Source organism: Phacochoerus africanus, chromosome 5 (genome assembly GCF_016906955.1).
Source record: "Phacochoerus africanus isolate WHEZ1 chromosome 5, ROS_Pafr_v1, whole genome shotgun sequence".
Taxonomy (NCBI): Eukaryota; Metazoa; Chordata; class Mammalia; order Artiodactyla; family Suidae; genus Phacochoerus; species Phacochoerus africanus.
Window position 1 is genome coordinate 80,095,677 of NC_062548.1, and position 23,186 is coordinate 80,118,862.

The following is a 23,186-nucleotide window of genomic DNA, read 5'->3' on the forward strand; positions in this document are numbered from 1 at the left end:
CTTGCTATTTCAACTGTTGCCCAAAGTGTCAAATATTTGATATTTTATTTATATTTGTTTTCTTTACCATAGATTTTGTTGTTGTTTGGAATATTCTTGTTTTTAAATTAAGGAATAACATAGAATAAAAAGAACTGATTTTAATTAGCCAATTTCAGGATCCAAGTACCATACTTTGCCCAAATAAACAGGAATATAAGAAATAACCCATGTAGCATCGGTTCATGGCTATATGTTTCTGAGAACTCACTTGTCCCTCAAATACTGAGCCCTTCTTTGTCAGTATTATTATTATTATTATTATTTGTATTTTTAAAGCTTCACCTGTGGCATTATGGAAGTTCTCAAACTAGGGGTTGGATTGGAGCTACAGCTGCCGGCCACAGCCACAGCCACAGCAATGCCAGATCTGAGCTGAGTCTGCAACCTACACCACAGCTCACAGCAACACTGGGTCCTCAAACCACTGAGTGAAGCTAGGGATTGAACCCATGTCCTCATGGATACTAGTTGGGTTTGTTACCACTGAGCCACAATAGGAACTCCATTAATTTTGATTCCTTCTATCACTCATTTGAAATGCCCTTCTTTCCCTGACTCCTTCTGTCATGACAGGCTTTGGAAGAGGGCTGTAATGTTAGCGTTAACTAGGGGTCTAATGATGTCCCTCTACAGGATTTTCATCTTATGGCATTCATACCAAGCTGGGACACGAAGATGTTGCTTTTTCTTAGTGTCTCTATTCTTTCAGACCTGAATAAAACTGCTCAAATCTGTGCTTCACTAAATGCAATGCAGAGCTCCAAAGTTGGAACAATGTTGAGTTTATTTTCAACTATCCAAAGAAATGCATGATTCCCTGTAGAAGCTAAAGTTGATTTTTAAATTTTTTATTACAGTTGATTTATAATGTTATGTCAATTTCTGCTGTATAGCAAAGTGACCCAGTCATACACACACACACACACTATATATATATATATATATATATATATATATATATATATATACACACACATTATTTTTCTTGTATTATCTTCTATCATGTTCCATCACAAGTGATTGGATATAGTTCCCTGTGCTATAGAGCAGGACCTCATTGCTTATCCACTCCAAATGCAATAGTTTTCATCTATTATCCCCAAACTCCAAGTCCCTCCCAGTCCTTCCCCCTTCCCCTTGGCAACCACAAGTCTGTTTTCCATGTCTGCAAAACTGTTTCTGTCCTGTAGATATACTCATCTGTGCTATATTTCAGATTCCACATGTAAGTGATATCATAAGGTATTGTCTTTCTCTTTCTGACTTACTTCACGTAGTATGAGAATCTCTAGTTCCATCCATGTTGCTGCAAATAGCTTTATTTTGTTCTTTTTTATGGCTGAGTAGTATTCCATTGTATATATACTACATCTTTTTAATCCATTCACCTGCTGATGGACATTTAAGTTGTTTCCATGTCTCAGCTATTGTGAATAGTGCTGCAGTGAACATAGGGGTGCATGTATCTTTTTCAATGAAAGTCTGGATATATGCCCAGGAGTGGGATTACTGGATCATATGGTAGTTCTATATTTAGTTTTCTGAGGAACCTCCATACTGTTTTCCATAGTGGTTGTACCAATCTACATTCCCACTAGCAGAGTAGGAAGGTTCTCCTTTCTCTACAACCTCTCCAGCATTTGTTATTTATTAAACTTGACTTTTTTAAGTATAAAGTTTTTATGTAGTATACTTTAAATTTACAATGCTAAAACTAGTCTAAACTTAGTAGTAAATTAAAGTCCATACCTTTCCATTTATTGCCCTTTAATCTTCAATAACATTTCTATTTTTGGTTGGATTTAGTCAAGTAAGTGTTGATGGTGTCCTTTTCTCAGGTAATCTTTCTCTTTTCTTTTTTTTCCCACTGAGTTGTCAGCAGGTGAGAATTTTCCCATACAAACATTGATTTCTTTTTTTTTTTTTTTAATGGCTGCACCTGTGGCTTATGGAAGTTCCTGGGCTAGGAGTTGAACTGGAGCTGCAGCTGAGGTCTACCCAGAACCACCACGACATAGGATCCGAGCCTCATCTGTGACCAATGCCACAGCTGAGGCAACGCCAGAAGAGATCCTTAACCCACTGAGTGAGGTCAGGGATGGAGCCCACCTCCGCACAGACACTATTTCAGGTTCTTAACCCACTGAGCCACAATGGGAACTCCCAAACATTAATGTCTTTTTTGCACTCCCATTTGCTGACAGCCTTTTTGCATTCTCTTATCTTTCCTTTTTCCACACTGTCCCCATCTGCCACCACTTTTATCTGTTGAAATGTCAAACCACAAAGTTGTTGATTCCATAGATGAGATTTGGACTGATTACAGGTTTTGTTTTTTTTTTATTACAGGATCTTTAATATCCATTACTAGAAGAGACACCAATGATGACTTTCCCCAAATTGATAAGGTCAAGAAAAAGAGAGTGGGGTCAACTGGGTCGAGTGAATGGGTTCTGGAAAGCGTGCATTTTGATCTCCATCCTGGCTCTGCCTAGAGACAACCCTACCCGGGGAGCAGTGCTGCTCTTTCCACAAATCTCCTCTCCCCTACTCTCTGTGTAGACAGAAGTTTCTCTGCCTCTCCCTTGCAAAGGGAGGCTGCTACTGCAGCCCACGTTTTTCTCCTTTGCTTCTGTCTTCCTCTTGGCTCCCATTTTACCCCTGAGGGTCAGGTCCCTCCTGAATGCCCCTTGCTTCACACTGGCCCCTGGCTTGGTTAGCCCCAGCTCAGAGTTGGCAAGTGTAGCCCCTGCCTCTCTGTGTCAACCTTTCTAAACTTCTTCCTGGTGTTGAGAACACACTGACTTGGGTACCACTCCCTCTAGTAAACCCACACTTGGGGATGGATGAGGGAAGCCAGGTGACTCACACTGAAGTGTAAATGGGATTTTTGAGACCCCCTGGGAGATGTATATAGCATTGGTGCAGGAGGCAGGGCTCCAGGGATGCAGCTAGCAGCCAGAGGTTACCGGGTGGTGGTGCTGGGCTTCAGATGCTTCCCACTCTGGTCTTATTCACCCTGACCATCACCTTCTGCCCTCCTTTCTTCTCCCTGGGTTGTTAAGGAGTCTTCTAGTGAAGTTTCTTTGTTCACAGGAATTATTTCCAAGGGGCTGAGGAGGAAGAGAAAAGGGAACAATCCAGTAAACACATTTCCCAATCTCTTGAATTCCCCCTATTCCCGACCCCAAGTTTATGAAAAGATAAACTGAAATATGAGTGAAAGCTACTTGTTTCCATAAAATCATGAGTGCTCCTGTCATCTTTAATTTTAATATTTAAGTTGGTTTGTACACACGTTAAGTGGTTTTTGTTTGTTTGCTTGTTTGTTTGTTTTGTAGCAAAATTATAGCTAAACCAGGGACTGGCTTAGCTATGGAAACTATGAAACACGATGAAAGGACAGTGGAAAGTGCTCTTCTGGTGGCCCTTTCAGCCATGTGCAGGGCCCAGGTTAACTAAAGTTGGGCAAAATGGAAATGTTGACATTTCTTTAAACAATAACAATTACAAGTGATTGCCAAAGTGCCACGAGCTGACATTTACGGAGATTGTCCCCCGATTATATATATGAAATATCATAAGTAATTAGCTCGTGGCAATTACCTGCCTCTCGTTATTTTGCTTTTAGCATATTTTTAAAGCTTAGGTTACTAAAATTTCAAATAATCCTGGGCTGCGCTGTCATGGGTCTTTATCCAAATGAATCGTGGTCTCCTGTAAACAGTCTTATGATCTGATTTCCACTGGGACAGGAGTTGTAAAAGGCCAGGGATTTTCGATGGATTTACACATATACTGTTTCAGTTAAGTTACCAAGGTTGACTTAACAGCCCTTTTCCTCGGAGTCTTAAATACACTTGCCACCCAGCCTCTTTCTATATTCGAGGGCTTGGGTGATGAGATTAAGAGGGGCTGGAGGCAGGGTGGGGGAGGGGTCTGCCTCTGTGAAATTTCCAACTTTAATTCCTTTTGCCACCGGTGGTCTCAGTTAACTAGCTTGGTGGCATTTGTTGCTGGAAAGCTGAATTAAAGATATGTCAACATGGAGGCAGGTGCTGGACAGTTTTCTTTTGGAACCCTTCCTTCTACTGATACCATTGTGCAAGGAAGAAATGCTTGGGAAGAAAGCTGGCAATTGGAATTTGGTTGTCCACCAGGGCCTTGGAACAGGGCAGCCCACATCCTCCAAACTGGTCTCTCCCTACTTCCTGAACACAAGAGTAGATACGCTGGCTTTCTTAAGATTTGCTCAGCTCAGATTTACATCTTTACAAACAAATATGTTTTTTCTCTTTTACTAACTAGTAGGTCTTTGATTTGATTTAATTTAAATTTAACTTAATTTTTATTTTATATTGAAGTATAGTTAATTTACAATGTTGTGTTAGTTTCAGGTGTGCAGCAAAGAGATTCTGTGATACATATCCATATAGTCATTCTTTTTCAGATTCTTTTCCCATACAGGTTATTACAGCATACTGAGTGGCATTCCTTGAGCTATACAGTATGTCCTTATTGATTTTTTATTTTGTATACAGTAGTGTGTATGTGTTAATCCCAAGTTCCTAATTTATCCCTCCCCCACTTTCCCCCTTTATTGACCATAAGTTTGTTTTTTAAGTTTGTTTTTCGAGTCTGTTTCTGTTTTGTAAATAAGTTCATTTGTATCATTTTTTTTAGATTCCACATATAAGTGATATCATATAATATTTGTCTTTCGCTGTCTGACTGACTTCACTTAGTATGATAATCTCTAGGTCCATTCATGTTGCTGCAAATGGCATTATTTCATTCTTTTTTATGGCTGAGTAGTACTCCATTGTATATATGTACTACAACTTCTTTATCCAATTCTCTGTCAATGGACATTTGGGTTACGTCCATGTCATGGCCATTGTAAGTAGTGCTGCAATGAACATGGGAGTGAATATATTTCTTCATGATATAGTTTTCTCTGGTTTATATGCCCAGGAGTGGGATTGCTGGATGATATGGTAGCTCTATTTTTAGGTTAGCCTCATTCTACTGATACCATTTTGCAAGGAAGAGATGTTTGGGAAGAAAGCCAGCTACTGGAGTTTGGTTGCCTGAGAAGGCATCAAAACAGGGCAGCCTAGATCCCCAATTTCTGAACACAAAAGGAGATGGGCTGGCTTTCTTAAGATTTGTTCAGCTCAGGCTGGAATCTTTACAAACAAATATTAATGACATTCCACTAATGGCTACATTTTCAGTGAAGTTTAAATAGTCTGAGTTATGATGATTAGCGAGAAATGCAAGGACAATAAAGGTAAATGAGATTCATATTTAATCCCCAACTCTAAATGACTGGTTTGATTGTCTCATTCACTTGGCAAACAATTTCGTTTCTAAATGTTATTTCAGCCACAGATATAATTTCTTTAACACAGCAGAAAGGAGGAGATTAAAATATGAGAGAGAGGCAGCACTTACCTTAGACTGATTAATAGGCTCAGGCTGGTCCCCTGCCGCCATGCTTAAAAGCATCAAGACATGCTTTGCTAGCCCGGCCTATATATATTGATACTTACTGGGTGCCAGGAAAACCTCTTTGATTAGTCATACTAAACCGCCACTTAAGTGGTTTGCATGCCTTGAACCTACACTCTCCTTAATCAAGTCATAAATTTGGGGACTCTCAGAAGCAGCATCCCTTTCTCTAAGGAGGTAGGAGGGGTCAGGTTCACTGGGAGTTCTCTCATCCTTAACCTGCCATTCTCTCCCAAACCCATCGGCTGTTTGGGCCAAATCATGGACCAATGGGAATAAAAGACCTATGGAATATTATCCATATGATCTGATGAGGCCATTGATTCAGACTTTTGCACTGACAGCAAAAGGGGAGGCTAGGGTAGGGGGCTTCAACACTTAGCCAAAGTTTTGCTTAAGTTTTGCTGACGTCACAAACACAGGGACAATTACTTATTGCTTAGAGTCAGAAAGTGTGATGATGGTTTTCTGGAAATGGTTTGAGGGCTTTGCAGTCTAATTCTATCTTAAGGGAACCTCTAAATAATCTCATTCGTATTTACTGAGGCATGCTTTTCTGAGGACTCTAGGAAGAGAATGCCTTTCCAGTTAGCTTCTAATCCTCAAAGGAAAATAAGTGAGTGAGTTGCATTTTTCAATCTCCCCGCCCCCTCTCCGGCTTCTCTCCATGAAATGTTCCCATCAAGAGTATCTTTTCCTCCCATTTGGCATCTCTGAGAACAAAACATCAGCTCTGAGGAATCGTGACGTGCAAACAGAGCTTTGAACTCGCTCTGAGTATGGGAAACAGGGAGAACTATAAAGTATTCCTCAGCCCCGTGGTCGAAAATGACAACATTCTTTAAAACTCTGAGTGAAATTCAATCTAATTCTTCCTTTCTCAGGTTGCAGGATCCTTGGTGTAAAATATTACATTTTTTAGCAAAAGCACAAAGTTAATCTATCATAGTGCACCTCCAGGAGAGATTTATTACAGATCACTTTCTAAAAATGGTGCGCTTTCTCTGCATATGTGGGCCATATTCATCTTATTATTATCCAGTTGAACAATTCCCAGCTTATGTGACGCCTGTAAAATAAGAGCGGGCAAGCCTACAGAATATGACACTTATGCTAATCTGTGCCCTGCCGTGGAAAAACATACACAAGGATTCCATTAGCACATTCATTAGGCTGCAGTACACCCCATCCTGAATAGGGATTATGAGCCACAATAGACCCAAAGCAGCTGATTGAGCCCACTTAGCCAAATCGCTCTGACATTGGCCAAATATGTTGGCATGGGGAAGAGTGTCATCTCAGACTTTGCTTAGGATGTTACTGGTTGAAAATTTGTCCCTCCCTGAGACTGTCACATCCGTCAGCTCATGACATGTGCCGTTAACTCAGATGGTGAAAGCTGGAACCTGCATTATATTTATGATCAGAAGTCTGGAAGAGTGGTGAGAGAGGTACGACCCAACTCTGTCTGTGCACCTGTTGTGTGGCGCCTCTGACTCTCACCATCCACCCTGCTTTCCTGATTGCATTCAGAAAATGAGTTTGTGGTGATAAAATCGAGGAGCTAGAAAGAAATCAGAATCAGATGGAGATGCCAGTTCAGCACTCAGCTTGCCCATCTCCTCCATCCAGTTTTCTGGGCTACTGGATGCAGGTGCCCCTTATCATCCTGATTTCTCTGCAGTGGCAGAAATATTTGTCACTGGTGAGCTAACAATATTTTCAATATTGTCAGGAATAATCAAGAAAGGAAGACAAGTTACTGCTCAAGAGATGTTATGGAATCTGGCTATGTAAGCAGAGGGAAAAGATTGAAATCTCATCCATGTATATCACTAAGAAGATAATAATAAAAACCTTCTGTGTGAAACAGGCTTTCAGCCTTGGGGTGAAACTTTTGTCTAGGCTTTCCTTTTTCAGTCTGGGAGTTTAAAAGGAAGTTGTTAAGAGTAGTTGTACCCAACACTTTGATTTATATCATTGATGTGTTTCTGAAAAGCTGTAGATAAAATTTTGTTTTTATAAACGGAATCTCATACATGCTCCAGGGAGCTTCTTTTGGCTAAAGTAACTCTTCACTGAACCCTTAGTTGTGTGTAAAGTGAAGGATGTAATCTTATGCTTGAAAGTGCAAATAATAACTGCTGAGTTTATTATCCATCTGATCGGTTCCAAGTTTACCTTACTGGGCTTTCTACAAGTGGAACTGTTGAACCGAAATGATCAAAACTTTCTTTTTTCCCCCTCTTGAGAAAGGGGAAATGTTGGAGAATGGCGAGCCTCATTTTTCTTTGCATGCTTGGGGTTGCATCATGTGTTTTGGAAAGGCATAGCTAACCTCTTGAGTTTTCTAAACACAAACTCCCTCCATAGCGGCTCACGATGGCCGTAAATCCAGTGGAGGAAATACGGGTGGTGCCCAGGCGCCCCGCCTGCTTCCACAGCAAGGCCGGAGAATCGCGGAGAAGCTGCGGCCGCCACCGGGCTCCCGCTGTCACTCCCATCTTAGAAGCCTGTCCCGCACTTGGCCCTGCCAGCAGCTCTCCGATAGACCCGGACACGTGTGAACAGCGGAAAAGATGAGCTCCAGGAGAGGTTCTGGCATTTTTCTCTTTCGCGGGCTGCAGCCCCACGGCCCCGCTTTTCTGGACCCTCTTCTTCCTGGACTCCTACCCTGTATCTTCCTGCTCTGAGATACCAGGGCGCATCAAACAGGTTGAAGGAGGCTGTTTGCTTGCCAGGGGAACATGGCCCTTTGCACCGCGATTGTAATACAATCTTTCCTCTCTGGGGCTGCGAATGCTACAGTGCAAAACCGTGTTTGAAAACCTCTTTTATCATTCATCGTCTCCAGACTGAAATCATTTTTGACAACCTCTGCAGAAAACAAGCAGCTTTCTGGCTACTGGCGAGTCGATTAAAGGGAGGAAACACATGTTCACTGTCAGATGAAGCCCCTGGAGAAAGCACTGACAACCTTTTAACCCGCTTTCCCAGGGAAAGGGCCCAAATGTTTCTCTGGAACAAAATCACCACATTGTCTTAAGCATCTTTTCGTTTCATGTATCTTTTCATTTCTTCCTAAGGCGAGAGATGTAAAAATAATAATCCTCAGCACCTCCATTTTTATTTTGGATGTGAGCAGATCTGTTTTATACCCTTCCCCCGAAGACAGGGAAAAGGGTCATAATAGTGAAGATCTTTCAGGAACGAACCCCTCCCTTCATTTTTTTTTTTTTTCACTGTCTTGACCACAGTTTAAATACCAGCACACTCACAAGTTTACTCACCTCATGGAGGGACTCCTTAAAGCCAGCCAAGACGCCACAGGAGTGAAATTTTCTGAACAGTAGGAAGGCCTGAGTAGCCAATAATCTTAACAAACTGAGAAGAAGACTGGTCCATGGAAACACAGGTGCAACTCAAGATCCTGGTCCAGAGACCCCCACCCATGACTTAGGCGGATTTTGTCAAGCATTTATTTCCACAGGACAAAAGGAGCAGCAGCCAGGGTGGGAGATGGAATTTTACAGACACAACTGAACACGAGTGTTAGGCATGTGGGTTTGCTTCTTAAAAAAAGAAGAAGAAGAAAAAAAAAAGGTAGCAGTTGTTTTAAAATGCCAGTCCTATAATCATCACAATTACAAAAACTCTCTAGCACTCAGTTCCTTAATCTATAACCTTCATTGTTTTGTTTTTTTTTTTTAACCTTGGTATCACTGGCCTGGGTGGTTTGGCCTATTATGAGAAAATGATCTGCCTCACCCTCTCCCTCCTCAAAATTGCATATTTGCTTTTACAGCCAAAAAGCAGAGTGGGAGGTGGGGTTGGGGGACAAGCTTTCAAGTTGCTCCCTGGGAGGTTGGGAGGCCACGTGGGGACTGCCAAGAGCAGGAAGACATCTCAAATGAAAGACAGAAAGTTGCAGCTCCACCCATGTGAATAAGACTGGCCCATGGAAACACTGGCGCGTCTCAAGATCCTGGTCCAGAGACATCTCATCTCTGCCATATTCTACCAGCCCTCTTTGGTTTTTGTTGTTGTTGGTTTTGTTATTGTTATTAATCACTTTGAAATTGAGTTGCAGGGAGTTCCCGTCGTGCGTGGCGCAGTGATTAACGAATTCGACTAGGAACCATGAGGTTTCGGGTTTGATCCCTGGCCTTTCTCAGTGGGTTAAGGATCCAGCGTTGCCATGAGCTGTGGTGTAGGTCACAGATGCGGCTCGGATCCCTCGTTGCTGTGGCTCTGGCATAGGCTGGTGGCTTCAGCTCCAATTAGACCCCTAGCCTGGGAATCTCCATATGCCGTGGGAGTGGCCCTAGAAAAGGCAAAAAGAAAAAAAAAGAAAAAAAGAAAAAAAAGAAAATGAGTTGCATTCATTTAATTATTTTATAAATCAAAGTGACCTTTGAATAACATGAAATCAACATTTGAGAGGGAATAATTTAATAATATCGGGTACAGTTTGCAATGTTGGGGAACCACCACCTCTATCTAGTTCCAAAACATTTTCATGACCCCAAAATAAAACTTTGTGCCCACTATGCAGTTAATCCCCATTTCCCTCTCCCCTCAGCCTCTGGTACCCACAAACCCACTTTCTATTTCTATGAATTTTCCTATTCTGAATGTTTCTGATAAATAGAATGATGTAATATGTAACCATTTATCTGGCTTGTTTCATGCAGTATTTTTTTGAAGTTTGTTCACATTATAGCTTTCACAAGACTTTTATCTTTTTTATAGCTGAATTAATTGTAATAAACCATCATTTGTTCACCCTTTTATCCATTAATGAACATTTGGGTTGGCTCTTGTGAAGAGTGTTGCTACAAACTCCCATGTACAAGTATTTGAGAACGAATTGAAAATAGGTGTTTTCAGTTCTTTTGGGGGGTATGCCTAGGAGTTGAATTGCTAGGTCATATGGTAATTCTATGTTTCACTTTTTGAGGAGCCACCAGAATCTTTTCTACAGTGGTTGAACCATTTTATATTTTATATTCCCACCAGCAATGCACAGTTTCCTAGAGGGCTTGAAATAGTATCTCGCTGTGGTTTTGATTTACGTTGTCCTAATGACTAAGAATGGTGAGCATCTTTTCATGTGCTCATTGGCCATTTGTATATTGTCTTTAGAGAAGTATCTATTCAAGTGCGTGGACCATTTGTGAATAATTTCTATTGAGTTATAAGTTATATATTCTGGATACTAGGGCCCTTTATCAGGTACATAATTTGTACATATTTTCTTCCACATTACAAGTTGTCTTTTTTTTTCTTTCTTTCTTTCTTTCTTTTTTTTTTTTAATGGATGAGCCCATGATATACGGAAATTCCTGGGCCAGGTATGGAATCCCGGATGTGTGCAGGTGTGGCAACACTGTGTCCTTTAATTCACTGTGCTGGGCTGGGGATCAAACCCACACTTCCACAGTGACCCAAAAGGCTGGAGTCAGATTCCTAATCCACTGTGCCACAGCAGGAACACCTCTCTTAGCCTTCTTGATGAGCTTGTCATAATAAGTGCATAATTCAGGCTCAGACCATTCATTCACTCCTTCTCTGATTCCCTGCAAAGTCTTTAGCCCCAAAACTTGAATACATCTTCAAACACATTGTCTTTAGCATATCATTTAAAAAAAAATTCTTGACCCTTTAAAATCTTACAACCAACCAGTACTTCTTCATGAGAGATTACTTTTTGTGTTCTTACAATTCTGAAGTGATATTTGTCAAGAAGTGGCTTCGACAGCTGTTAAGTTCCTGCTATTTGAAAAATATGTACCCTTAGTTTTTACTAATACTGCGTTTAGGTTGCTTCCCTAGATGTCTTCAAAGGCACATTACTGGTGTTGGTCTGGAGAAAAATACTGATGGAGAATGCACTCTGTTGTAATATTTCTGCCCTAACACTGGCTTCTGCTCTCTCTGTCTTCAGACAAATTGGGTCTATCCCAGTTTCTCTGCTGAGCTTAGTAGAAGGTTCCTGGCTATAATCACACCAAGTCCTGTAAATGTGTGACATGCATATGCCCCTGTGTTCGGGGTCTCCAGTTGACTTTGCATCGACAGACCTGAATGGGGTCTTGGCTTTATTTCTGTCAGGTCATCTGTATTTCCAGGATTTACATGTTCCTCCACCTAGAAAGGTGCCGAGGGCCAGCATTTCATCTCTCATGTATTGATGATGACATATAGTGTTGTTTTACCCTTTACTCATAAAGGGTAAAACACCTACAATAGAAAAAAAAAAAAATCAGGAGTTCCCGTCTTGGCGCAGTGGTTAATGAATCTGACTAGGAACCATGAGGTTTCGGGTTTGATCCCTGGCCTTGCTCAGTGGGTTAAGGATCTGGCATTGCCGTGAGCCGTGGTGTGGGTCACAGATGCGCCTCAGATCCTGCGTTGCTGTGGCTGTGGTGTAGGCCAGCAGCTACAGCTCCAATTAGACTCCTAGCCTGGGAACCTCTATATGCCATGGGTATGGCCCTAGAAAGGGTAAAAAGACAAAAAAAAAAAAAATCAGGAGTTCCCATTGTGGCTCATCGGTAATGAACCTGACTAGTACCCATGAGGATGTGGGTTTGATCCCTGGACTCGATCAGTGGGTTAAGGATCCCAAGTTTATGTGGCTGTGGTGTGGGCCAGCAGCTCTAGCTCTGATTCAAACTCTAGCCTGGGAATTTCTATATGTCATGGGTGTAGCCCTACAAAGAAAAGAAAAAAAAAAAAAAAACAGCTTTAAAATAAAGGTTTAACATACTATCTGAGAGTAGTAGCATGTTGCTCTGAGGGAAAAACAGAATAGCTTTGACCACCACGTAGAATATTCCATGAAGAAGTAACATTACATCATCCACATGGGGCCCAGAAAACCGGGGTCTTCCGTGCCCTCCATAACTGTGTTATCATATAATGTTTTCAGTGAGAGAGAGAGCAAAGAGAAAGATGACAGTTCAGAGGGAATGCCTGAGAATTCAAATCCCTACAGGTAGCTCATATCCCTTCTGAGAGATGGCTGATTTAAACTGTAGCAGGCATGGGCCTGGCGAAGCTTGTGTGTGATAAAGGAAGGTGGCCCACCGCCCGCAGAGAGCCAGTCCATCGAAGGATTCACATTCAGTTTCTAAACTCAGTGACGCTAAGGGAGTTCTGGGTGGCTGGTGCTTCTTTTGATTCTTTTTCAGAAAAACCACCTAGCTAGTGAAGTGAGGTTCCATAAAGTGGCAAACGTCGGTAGGGAGGCCAAAGAGATGGGAAAGTCTTTTCTGAGGGCATGACAGTCTAACAGTGGCTATTTGGTTTTGTTTTTGTCTTTTTAGGGCCACACTCACAGCATATGGAAGTTCCCAGCCCAGGGATCGAATCAGAGTTGCAGCTGTCAGCCTAGACCACAGCCACAGCGATGCAGGATCCAAGCCACATCTGCAACCTATGCCACAGCTTGCAGAAAGGTTGGATCCTTAACCCACTGAGGGAGACCAGGGATCAAACCCACATCCTCAAGGACACTATGTTGGGTTTCTTAACCTACTGAGCCACATATGGGAACTCTGCAATGGCTATTTGTTAAGTATATGCTTAAACCTGTGCTTGATTCCTTTACACTACTATACAAACTATGATGGTATATTAACCCCCATTCTACAGATGAGGCTTTTAAGGTACAAAGGTAAAGACAGTTATTCAGGAAAGCTCAGCTAATAAGTGGTAAAGGTATTTTGGGGGCAATAACATAAGTGATACCTGCTCATTGTAGAAAAATTGCAAATGGAGAAAAGGCATAAAGATGGAAATAAAAATCAGTCATAATGCCACATCCAAAAACAACCCAAATTATTTCTTTGGGCCAAGATGTGATTGCGTTGAGCTCCAAAATGTCTAAGCGAGGAGCTAAGATCTTTGAGAGGCAGTGGCATCGTCATGCCTGGGAGTCTGTGCTATTTTGTTTCTTCTTTCCTTTGTCTTGCTTGGTCTTTTGTCTTTTTAGGGCCGCACTCGCAGCATAGGGAGGTTCCCAGGCTAGGGGTTGAAGCGGAGCTATAGCCGCCAGCCTACACCACAGCAACAGTAATGCTGGATCCAAGTCGAGTCTGTGACCTTCACCACAGCCCACAGCAATGCTGGATTCTTAACTCACTGAGAAAGGCCAGGGATCGAACCTACATCCTCATGGACTCTAGTCGGATTGGTGAACTGCTGAGCCATGATGGGAACTCCTGTTTCTTCTTTTCTGTTCTCATTTTTTTCTTTTCCTTCTTACTTTCCTACCCCTCATCCCCAGTTGTCCTCTTTATAGCTTCTCTTTAAAGCGGAAGCTGAAAGGGGGGTTCCCAGTGGGCTGCACCAAAGACCCTATGCCCCCCCCAACAGAAAGTCCTTCCCACCCTGGGCAATCGTCGGTCCTCAAGCTCCTTGGCCCTGGTTGTCCTGGGGAGAAATGACGTGCAGACTGGACAAGATGAACTGACAGGACTGTGCATGCATGTTTACAAGCAACAGACGGGGGAAGTAAACACAGCCAAACCATCTTTCATCCGTAGCACATATTATTGATTCTTCTCTAATTAAAACAGTCACAACAGTCCTTGTTGTCATGCCCATGTTTCTCATCTTTCATATTTTAAATAGGAACCAGCTTGCCTGGTAAGAACCCCACGATCCTCTCTCTTTCATCCCTCTCCCTTCCTCCCAATTAAAGGCCAGCCCTTCTCAAGGGGTCTTTTAGCGTCTCTGGCACTTTTCCTCTGTGGAGATCTCCACTCCTGTGAATCTCTGTTCAATCTGCAGGCTGTAGGCTTCCTCAGCCAAGCAAAGGGTGAATCATGGACCCTGGCACTGAACCCCATCGTGGTCACTGTAACTGGCAGCTTGAGGCATCTGTTTCTGTGATTTCCTCCTTGTTCACTGTCATTGTGTTAACAGCCGGGACTTGCGATCTGGGAGATTTCTTCATCAGCTGGAATGCCACAGACTCTGCCCTGTCATCCCCCTGGTCCCTGGTGGCCCAAGGAGTGCCAGAGGCCACGGAGGAGGGTGGAGAATTTCTCTTCCAGGGTGGAGGCTGGAGTGGTGCAGTTAGTTGGTGTCCAGCTCCTGTGGGGAATAAATAGTCCTGGGTGGAGAAAGGCGTGTGTCTCCAGATCTTTATAGGAGACTGGAAACGATGGGCATTTGGAAATATGGGTGGGGCACCTGTGAAAAAAAATGTTAGAAATGAATTTTCTGTTTGCTCCCGAAGCAAATAGGAAGAGCCACCAAGGAATGAGTTTCTCTGCTTGTGGAGCTTCTGGATGGTTTGGCAGGGTGCAAAGCAACTTAGGAACAGAGCCTCGGCACTGCTGCCACTAACTGCACATTTCTGGCTTTCAGTTCTCTCTTCTAGGAGAGGAAAAGATACCTCCTGTGAGCAGTTTTTAGCATTCCAGGGAGTCCTTAGAGGCTGGAGGAAAGGAAGTGAGGAGACAGCAGGCTCTGGATCCTATAATCCTACGACCTGCAACAGTTTTAGGTATCATTTCTAGGCTCTCTGGGTTTATATCCGTGACTAAGGGAGAGAAAATTCGTAACTTTAAGGAGTTTAGGTTAACATCCCAGTGAGATGTGCATAAACAAAGAAACAAATGTATCATGTGATGTCAGGAAGTAGTAAGTTAAATGCAGAAAGAGAGAACTTTCTAAGATTGACTGCCCCTAAGAATTGGGTATTTGGAGCCATCTCTGGGGCATAGAGAGCTCAAAGCCAAATTGTGTTATGTGCCTCTTATTTCTACACCCACCACCCAGCAGACATTTTCATAAATCAAAGCCAGACTTGGGAGCAAAACGGCCGCATAAAAAGATCACACACAGGATGAGCGCATATGATTAAAGAGTAGAACCGATCCACCTACTTTCCTTGGGGACCAGAGGAGGTGGAAATCAGTGATTTTAGACTGAAAGAACAAGCGCTCCGTGTCGGTGTACAGGTAGCTTCCTTTTTGCGAAAGACTGCTATGCTGAGCCACTGCCTTACAGGGGTCCCCAACGTTTGGAGTCTGGGGCAACTGCCCGTATTCCATGAAATTTATCATTGAGATTAGATTACTAGTTGTGATATCTCAGGTTACATCCATAAATTTGAGTAGAAGTCACCCTGCGTATCAGGAGGCAAAATAGGTTGAAGATTGGAAGTGCCTTTAATTCATCTCTTCCAATCTTCATTTTACAGTTAAACACGTTGAAGGGCACAGAAGCTGGAGGAAAGTTTAGATCACATAGTCACTTGGTCATCTTGGAGCCAAGTGACTGCTGGCCTGGGCAGCCGAGATTATGGACACCACTCAGCCATAGTCCTGGCTATTGATTTACCCATGAGTTACACAAATAAAATCAGAGTGTTTTCCTAGGTGACTGGCCTGCAAAATTATCCAATCAGAATCAGTAGCTATTTACTCAGGCTTGCATCTCTAATACTCTCCTAATTTAATTCTCTTCTGGTTAGTCTCATCTGGGCTGTTTGTTCCTCTTTACGATAGTCTAAATTATACATTCAGTCCCAGCTCATGAGTAGAATGGGGATCCGAGGCATCGAAGAATAACACGGCACTCACCTGGTATAACTGGACTATAAAGGTTTTCCATCTAAATGATGCAGAAAGTTAAAAAAAAAAAAGGCTCTGGACGAATCAGACACAGCAGGCGGCCATGATTTCCACCTCTTCGGTTTGTGGAGTTGAACCCTTTAAATATGCAGAACAAGCCCTATTGAGATAATCTGGGCCTGGAAGCCTCCCAATTTTCTCTCTAACTGAAAAAGGGGGATATGGATCTGCAGGAGGAAATGAAGGTCTACTGTAAAGGATTAGATGGACTGCTGAGTTTAAATTCAGAAAACAATCTCTTCTATGTAGATGATGCTTTATGGTTTAGAAAACACTTTTATGTGGTCTCTTTCGTCCAGAATAGCCTGAGGATGTTTCTAGGGCGTATCAGTGGCACATAGAAGTGCCAGAAATGTTTATCAGAGATACAGAGGCACACAGCAGAGGCTGAAGCCTAGAAACACAAGATTCTCACTTTTGGAAAAAAAAGACTTCAGAGATTGCTTATTTAATCAAGGCTCACTCCCAATAGCAGCAGTAATGCTTCTACAGTGTCTCTGAGAACTTCAGATATTGTAGGTACACGAGTGTCTTAGAGATGGTTATTCAGAATCCCATAAAGCAATTCATTCCATTTAAAAGAGTAATTCAAGTTGTCGGCTTTGAAAAAAAAAAGTTGAGCTCAAATCTATCTCTGCGTGGCTTTCCCCATTCATCCTGACTGAGGCATTGGATGCTATGCAAGGTAGTAATACTAGTTACCACGTAGGAAGAGCCAAGTGTCAACTGCAATATTCCCTATGAACCTCTATGAGCCCTTGAAAGATGAGTAGCATTCCATTTTTTTAAAAATTGAAGTATAGTTGATTCATAATGGTGTATTCATTTCTGATGTACAGCGAAGTGATTCAGTATATATACATATATATAATATTCTTTTTCAATATGGTTTATTATAGGATTTTGAATATAGTTCCTTGTGCTATACAGTAGGGCCTTGTTTTTCATTTGTTTTATATTAGTAGTTTGTAGTGCTAATCCAAATCTCCTAATTTATCCCTCCCCCATCCCATTCCCCTTTTGGTAACTATAAATTTGTTTTCTGTATCTGTGAGTCTGTATCTATTTTGTAGATAATTCCATCGGCATCATATTTATTTATTTTTACCTTTTTTGTTTTTTGTCTTTTTAGGGCTGTACCCGAGGCATATGGAGATTCCCTGGCTAGGGGTCAAATTGGAGCTGTTGTCACTGGCCTATGCCATAGGCACAGCAACACCAGATCTGAGTCACATCTGTGGCCTACACAACAGCTCATGGCAATACCAGATCCTTAACCCACTGAGCAGGGCCAGGGATTGGACCTGCGTCCTCATGGTTACTAGTCAGATTCGTTTTTGCTGAGCCATGAAGGGAACTCCTTGTATCATAGATTTCACATGAAAGTGATATCATCTGATATTTGCCTTTCTCTGTCTGACTTACTTCACTTAGTATGATAATCTCTAGGTCCATCCATGTTACTTCAGATGGCATTATTTCATTCTTTTTTATGGCTGAATAGAATTCAAGTATATCCGGTATAAATTAGTGGCAAAACTAGCATTTGAAACCAGGTCTGTGTTACTTACAGAATTAAGTAACAATTAATATAATCTAATTAGTCAAGCACAATGTTGCTTCCCAATATCTAAAGATTCTTTAGGAAATCCTATCAACTTGAGATAGAGATCTCAAGTTGAATGAAGTACCTCTTTTGTTTGCAGCAGTTTGGGGGGGTAGGGAATCCAGAAAATGCACACATGCATCCAGCTATAAAATATACATCTCAGTTCATGCATTCCAGCCTAAGAATCCATGACTACTCCTCCAGTCAGTCTTCAACAACAAGAGTTTCCTTCACTCATTGCTGTCATGGTCATGGTCATGGTCTTGATACTCTGGAGCTGTCTTCATTTGTCCATGTCCCTCATTTCATGGGTGCCCAGGACAGAGCAGACTGCTCTAGGATAGCCGTGCAGCCCACTGGATGGGAGGGAATTCCAGATCAGCACTATCCCTGCTCTGTCTTGCACACTCTGCTCCCACGAACTCACCAAAGCTCAATGACAAGAGGGAGGTCACCTGTAATTCATGGTTCCCTGTAAGATTCAAGCCATTCAATTCCTGCTCCGGGGCTTTTTGGTCCACGAGAGGCAGCTCGCCCCTGAACTCCTGATCCTACTCTAAAACATATATCACTTGTAGCTTTCCTCATCTTTGCTGTCTTTCAGTTGCTATGGTCAAAAACCCTTGAAGTTATTTTTTACTTCTCTTCTCTCCAAGGCAACATGAATCCTGTGAGCAAATCTTGTCTACTCTACCTTCAATATATATCCAAAATCTGACCACTCCCCACCATCTTGTACTGTGTCACCATCATTTCTTGTTTGGAATATTTCAAAGCACATCTAGCTAACTTCCCTGCTCCTGCAAGGGTATCCCTAATCTACTCTTAACACAGCAGCCACCCTGGTCTTCTTGAAACCAGTTAGATCATGTCAGCCCTGCTCAAAACCAGTCAAAGTCCTTCCATTGATTTATGTTATTTGGCTCTAAATTACCTTCTGGCTTCCTCTTGAACTCCTTTTCCCTCACTTATTCTCCTCCAGGCACATTTATCTCCTAACTCCTCAGCACCTTCAAGTATTGGCTCAAATGTCACCTGTCACTGAAGTCGACGACTCCTCTGACCAGTGCGCGCACATTCCACACTCCTGATCCTCCTACTCAATTCAGTTCTCTTTTCTTCGTTGCTTCCAATATGCCTAAAATTTGCTCATCTGTTGTGTCTATTGCTCATTGTCTGTCTTTCTCCCATTGGCATGTAAACTCCAACAAGGGCAGGGATGTTTATCTGATTAGTTCATTTATGTATCTTGGCAATGAGAACAGAGCCTAGTCCAGAGGAGACAATCAATACCCATTGAATAAAGCAATTAATGAATAAATGAACAAAGATTACGTGAAAAAAAAGGAAGAGGGTCCAACTTTGCTGTTGCTATTTATGATAATGAACATATCTGGGTAAAAATATAGATGTGTTCCTATTACAATACAGTTTATAATGTGTGACCTAACCATTCCATCCTTCTCAGGCTGGGGTACAAATGTCCCCAGGTGACTATAGCAGATGCTCGGGATACCAAAAACCTAATATAAGCATGGTACATCTCTGGTTTCTCATTTTCTCAAGTTGTGGGTAAAAAATATTTTTCTTATAAGTACAAACATAAGAAAATAGAGTATAAACTTTGCATAAATCCTAAAGAGGAAACCCAAGAGTTCATAGAAATAGTTCTGCTCTAGATTCTTCCATCACATATGTTTGCTTTCCTCTCCCCTACATGGTAATTTATGGAAAATGCTGAATAATATTTTCGTATTAAGCCAAAATCTCAACAGTGCAGTTTTCCCTATGGTCAAGGCGTTTACTGAGTTCACCAAATACTTCGCAAAGCATCTTATTCTCATTCCTATGCATCACAAAGCCTCCTATCATCACCATTTGTTTAATATCCTCTTGGGAACATTCCTACGACAGGAAACCAAGGCCATACCGAGGGCTGAACACCATTCAGCAACTCAGGGAAGGAGAAAACAAGCTATTCTGCAATTGACTAAATGCTCAGTGTTCTGAATCTCATACAAAATTCATGTCTGATTCTTTAACTTTTTCCCATCTGAAAAAAAGGAAGCCCTTTTATTTTTATTTTGTATTAATCTATTTTTATACAAATTTTAAAGGTTACACTCCATTTACAGTTATTATGAAATATTGGCTATATTCCCCGTGTTGTATAATACATACCTGTAGCCTGTCTTACACCCAATAGTTTGTACCTCCAGCTTCCCACCCTATTTTCACCCCCACATTGGTAACCAGTAGTTTGTTCTCTATATCTGTGATCTGCTTCTTTTTTTGTTATATTCACTGTTGTATTTTTTAGATTCCGCATATAAATGACATCATATAGTTTTTGTCTTTTTCCGTCTTAGTTCACTTAGCATAATGCCCTCCAAGTCCATCCATGTTGCTGCAAGTGGCAAAATTTTGTTCCTTTTATGGCCGATTCGTAGTCTATTGTATATATGTACCACATCTTCTTTATCCATTCATGTATTTTCAGACAGTTCTGTTGCCTCCATAGGTTGGCAATTGTAAATAATGCTGATAGCAACATTGGGAAGCTTGTATTCTTCCAAATTAGTGTTGTCATTGTTGTTGTTTCTCAGGTAAATATTCAGGAGTGGAATTGCTGGGTCATATGGTCATTCTATTTTTAGTTTTTTGAAAAACCTCCATATTGTTTTCCATAGTGGTTGTGCTGATTTACATTGGTAGTTCTATTTTTTGAAAGATGTTAAAAATATCTATTACATAAAGAATCCACACAAGTAGTGTATTCAAACAAAGATTTTGAAGATAGTGATCTTGGGCATAGGTGCAGGTGCAGTGAGACAGTCATTTTCACACACTGATGGTACTGCCAATAGATGTTCCTAGAGTCACTTTTGTTGCAAAAGCTCCATCTCCACAAGAATCATTGTATTATCTCTCAGGGTTTCTATGGGTCACAGGTTTGGGCAGGACACTGCAGGAGGAGTTTGAACAAGGCTGAAGTCTAGAATCATCCAGAGACATCTCCACTCAAATATCTGTTGGTCAAGACTGTCAATTGAGACCTCCGCTGCGCTGTGGTCTCTCCATTGTGGGTTCTTTGTGTGGGCTCACTGCTGTGGACAGGGCACTTTCTTTTAAACTCTTTAGTTTTGGTATAACATGCACACTATCTGAACAAATCTCTAGTATACATTGAGTGAGGTTTTCCAAAAGGAACACAGTGATGTAACTAGATCTGTCACTGTGTATTGAATTCAAGATCAAGATCAAGATCCAGAACATTACCAGTAAACACAGAAGGCACCCTTGCAACTTCATTCCATTTATAAAGCCCAAAGGTAGCTGCTCTAATGATGTCTAACACCATAATTTAATTTTACCTTTTTAAAACTTTATATAAAAAAGATTTATGTACATGCTTTAATGTCTGGCTTCTTCGTCTTGTATCTATTGCTGTGATGTGTGGCACTAATCTATTCTTTTTCACAACTGTTTAGTATTCCATTATATAAATGTACCATAACTTACTCATTGTTTTTTTCATTTTAGGAGACTTACTATTGTCTACTTCAACTGTTTTCAGTAATGCTTATAGCTTTCACAGTAAATGGCTTACACACCCTTTGTTAAATTTATTCCTAAATAATTTCATAAGTTTTGTAAAATTCAATTGGCCATGGCATTGCATTTTAAAATTCATTTTCTAAATATTTGCTGCCATTAAATGCAAATGCAATTGATTCACATATTAACCTTATTTCCTGTGGCATTGCTGAATTCTTTTCTTAGTTCTAGTAGATTTTTGAAATTTCTTTTGATTTTGTTCATAAATAATTTTGTAATCTATGAAAAACATAATTTTGCCTTTTGTCCTAATTATGTTTTACTTATTTATTATTTTTTAATTTTTTAGTTTACAGTGGTGAGAACAGACTTTCTTAATTTGTTCTCTCTCTATGGAAAACATATTCAATATTTTACCATTAATTATGATGCTAGCTGTATCCTTTAAAATATGCATATGTATTTAGGGACACCCGCCCCTGCCCCCCGGCCACACACAGAGTCTTTATCATTTTGAGGAGGGTTCCTTCTAGTCCTTGTTCTCCAAGAGGTATTATTATGAATGAGTGTTGAATCTTGTCAAATACTTTTCTTATGTCTACTGAGATTAACCTATATTTTACTCCTTTACACTGCTAATATGATAAATTACACTGGCTAATTTTTGAATGTTAGGCCAAACTTGCATTCCTGGAATAAACCCCATTTGGTCACAACATGTTAACGTTTTCATATATATTATGGAATATATTTATTATTTTTCAAAAGTATTTTTGCATGTCTCTTCCTCAGACATATTACTCTGCAATTTTTTTTCTTATAATGTTATCATCCTTTGGTATCAGGTTTATTCTGGGTTCATAAAATAATTTGGAGTTGTTCTCTCCTTCATTTTTTTGAAATAGTTTAGGGAGCTTGGTATTTTATTTACATGTTTGACAGCACTTAATGATTAAACCATCTGGGCCTGGTGTTAGAGAGAGGTTTTTAATTTCTAATGCAATTTCTTTAACAGAAATGCGATAAATCAAAGCTGTATTTGAATGGCTTTTCATAAATTTTTTTTAAGGAATTTTTCCATGTCATCTAAGTTGCTTCTCTTCACTGATAAACATTTTTAATAATATTTCCTAGTTATTTCTTTAATGTCTATAAGATCTGTGACAATGTTCCTTTTTTCGTTCTTGAAATTGGTAATTTGTTTTCTCTACATTTTATTTTATTTTACTTCTTATATGATTTTACTTTTGACTAGTTATATATAAGTTCTGCTGATGCTTTAAGAAACTAAATTTTTATTGTGTTGATTTTCACCATTCTTTGTCTGCCTTCTATTCATTAGTTTCTCTTCATCTATTTAAATTATCTCTTTTTAAATTCTTTTTGGTTTTGTTTACTCTTCTTACATGAAAAGCTTAGGTCATTGATATGAAAGTTATTTTTCTTTTTTAGCATAAACATTTAAAGCAATGACTTTCCCTCAGTATTCCCCCAAATATTAATAGGTTCTATTTTCATTATTATTCAGATTAAAATGTATTATAATTTTTCCTTTGGTTTCTTCTTTGGTCTATGACAAGTTTATTGATTTCCAAATATGTAGGAATATTTAGATGTCTTATTTTTATCTATATCTAATTTAATTACATTATAGTCAGAGAACACACTTCTTGTGACATAAATTCTTTGAAATTTATTGAGTCTTATTTTTGGGCCCAGCATTTGATCTGTACTGTTGATGGCTCCATTTACACTTGAAAGATATGGATTCTACAATTATTGGTTGAAGTGTTCTATCAATATCAGTTAGG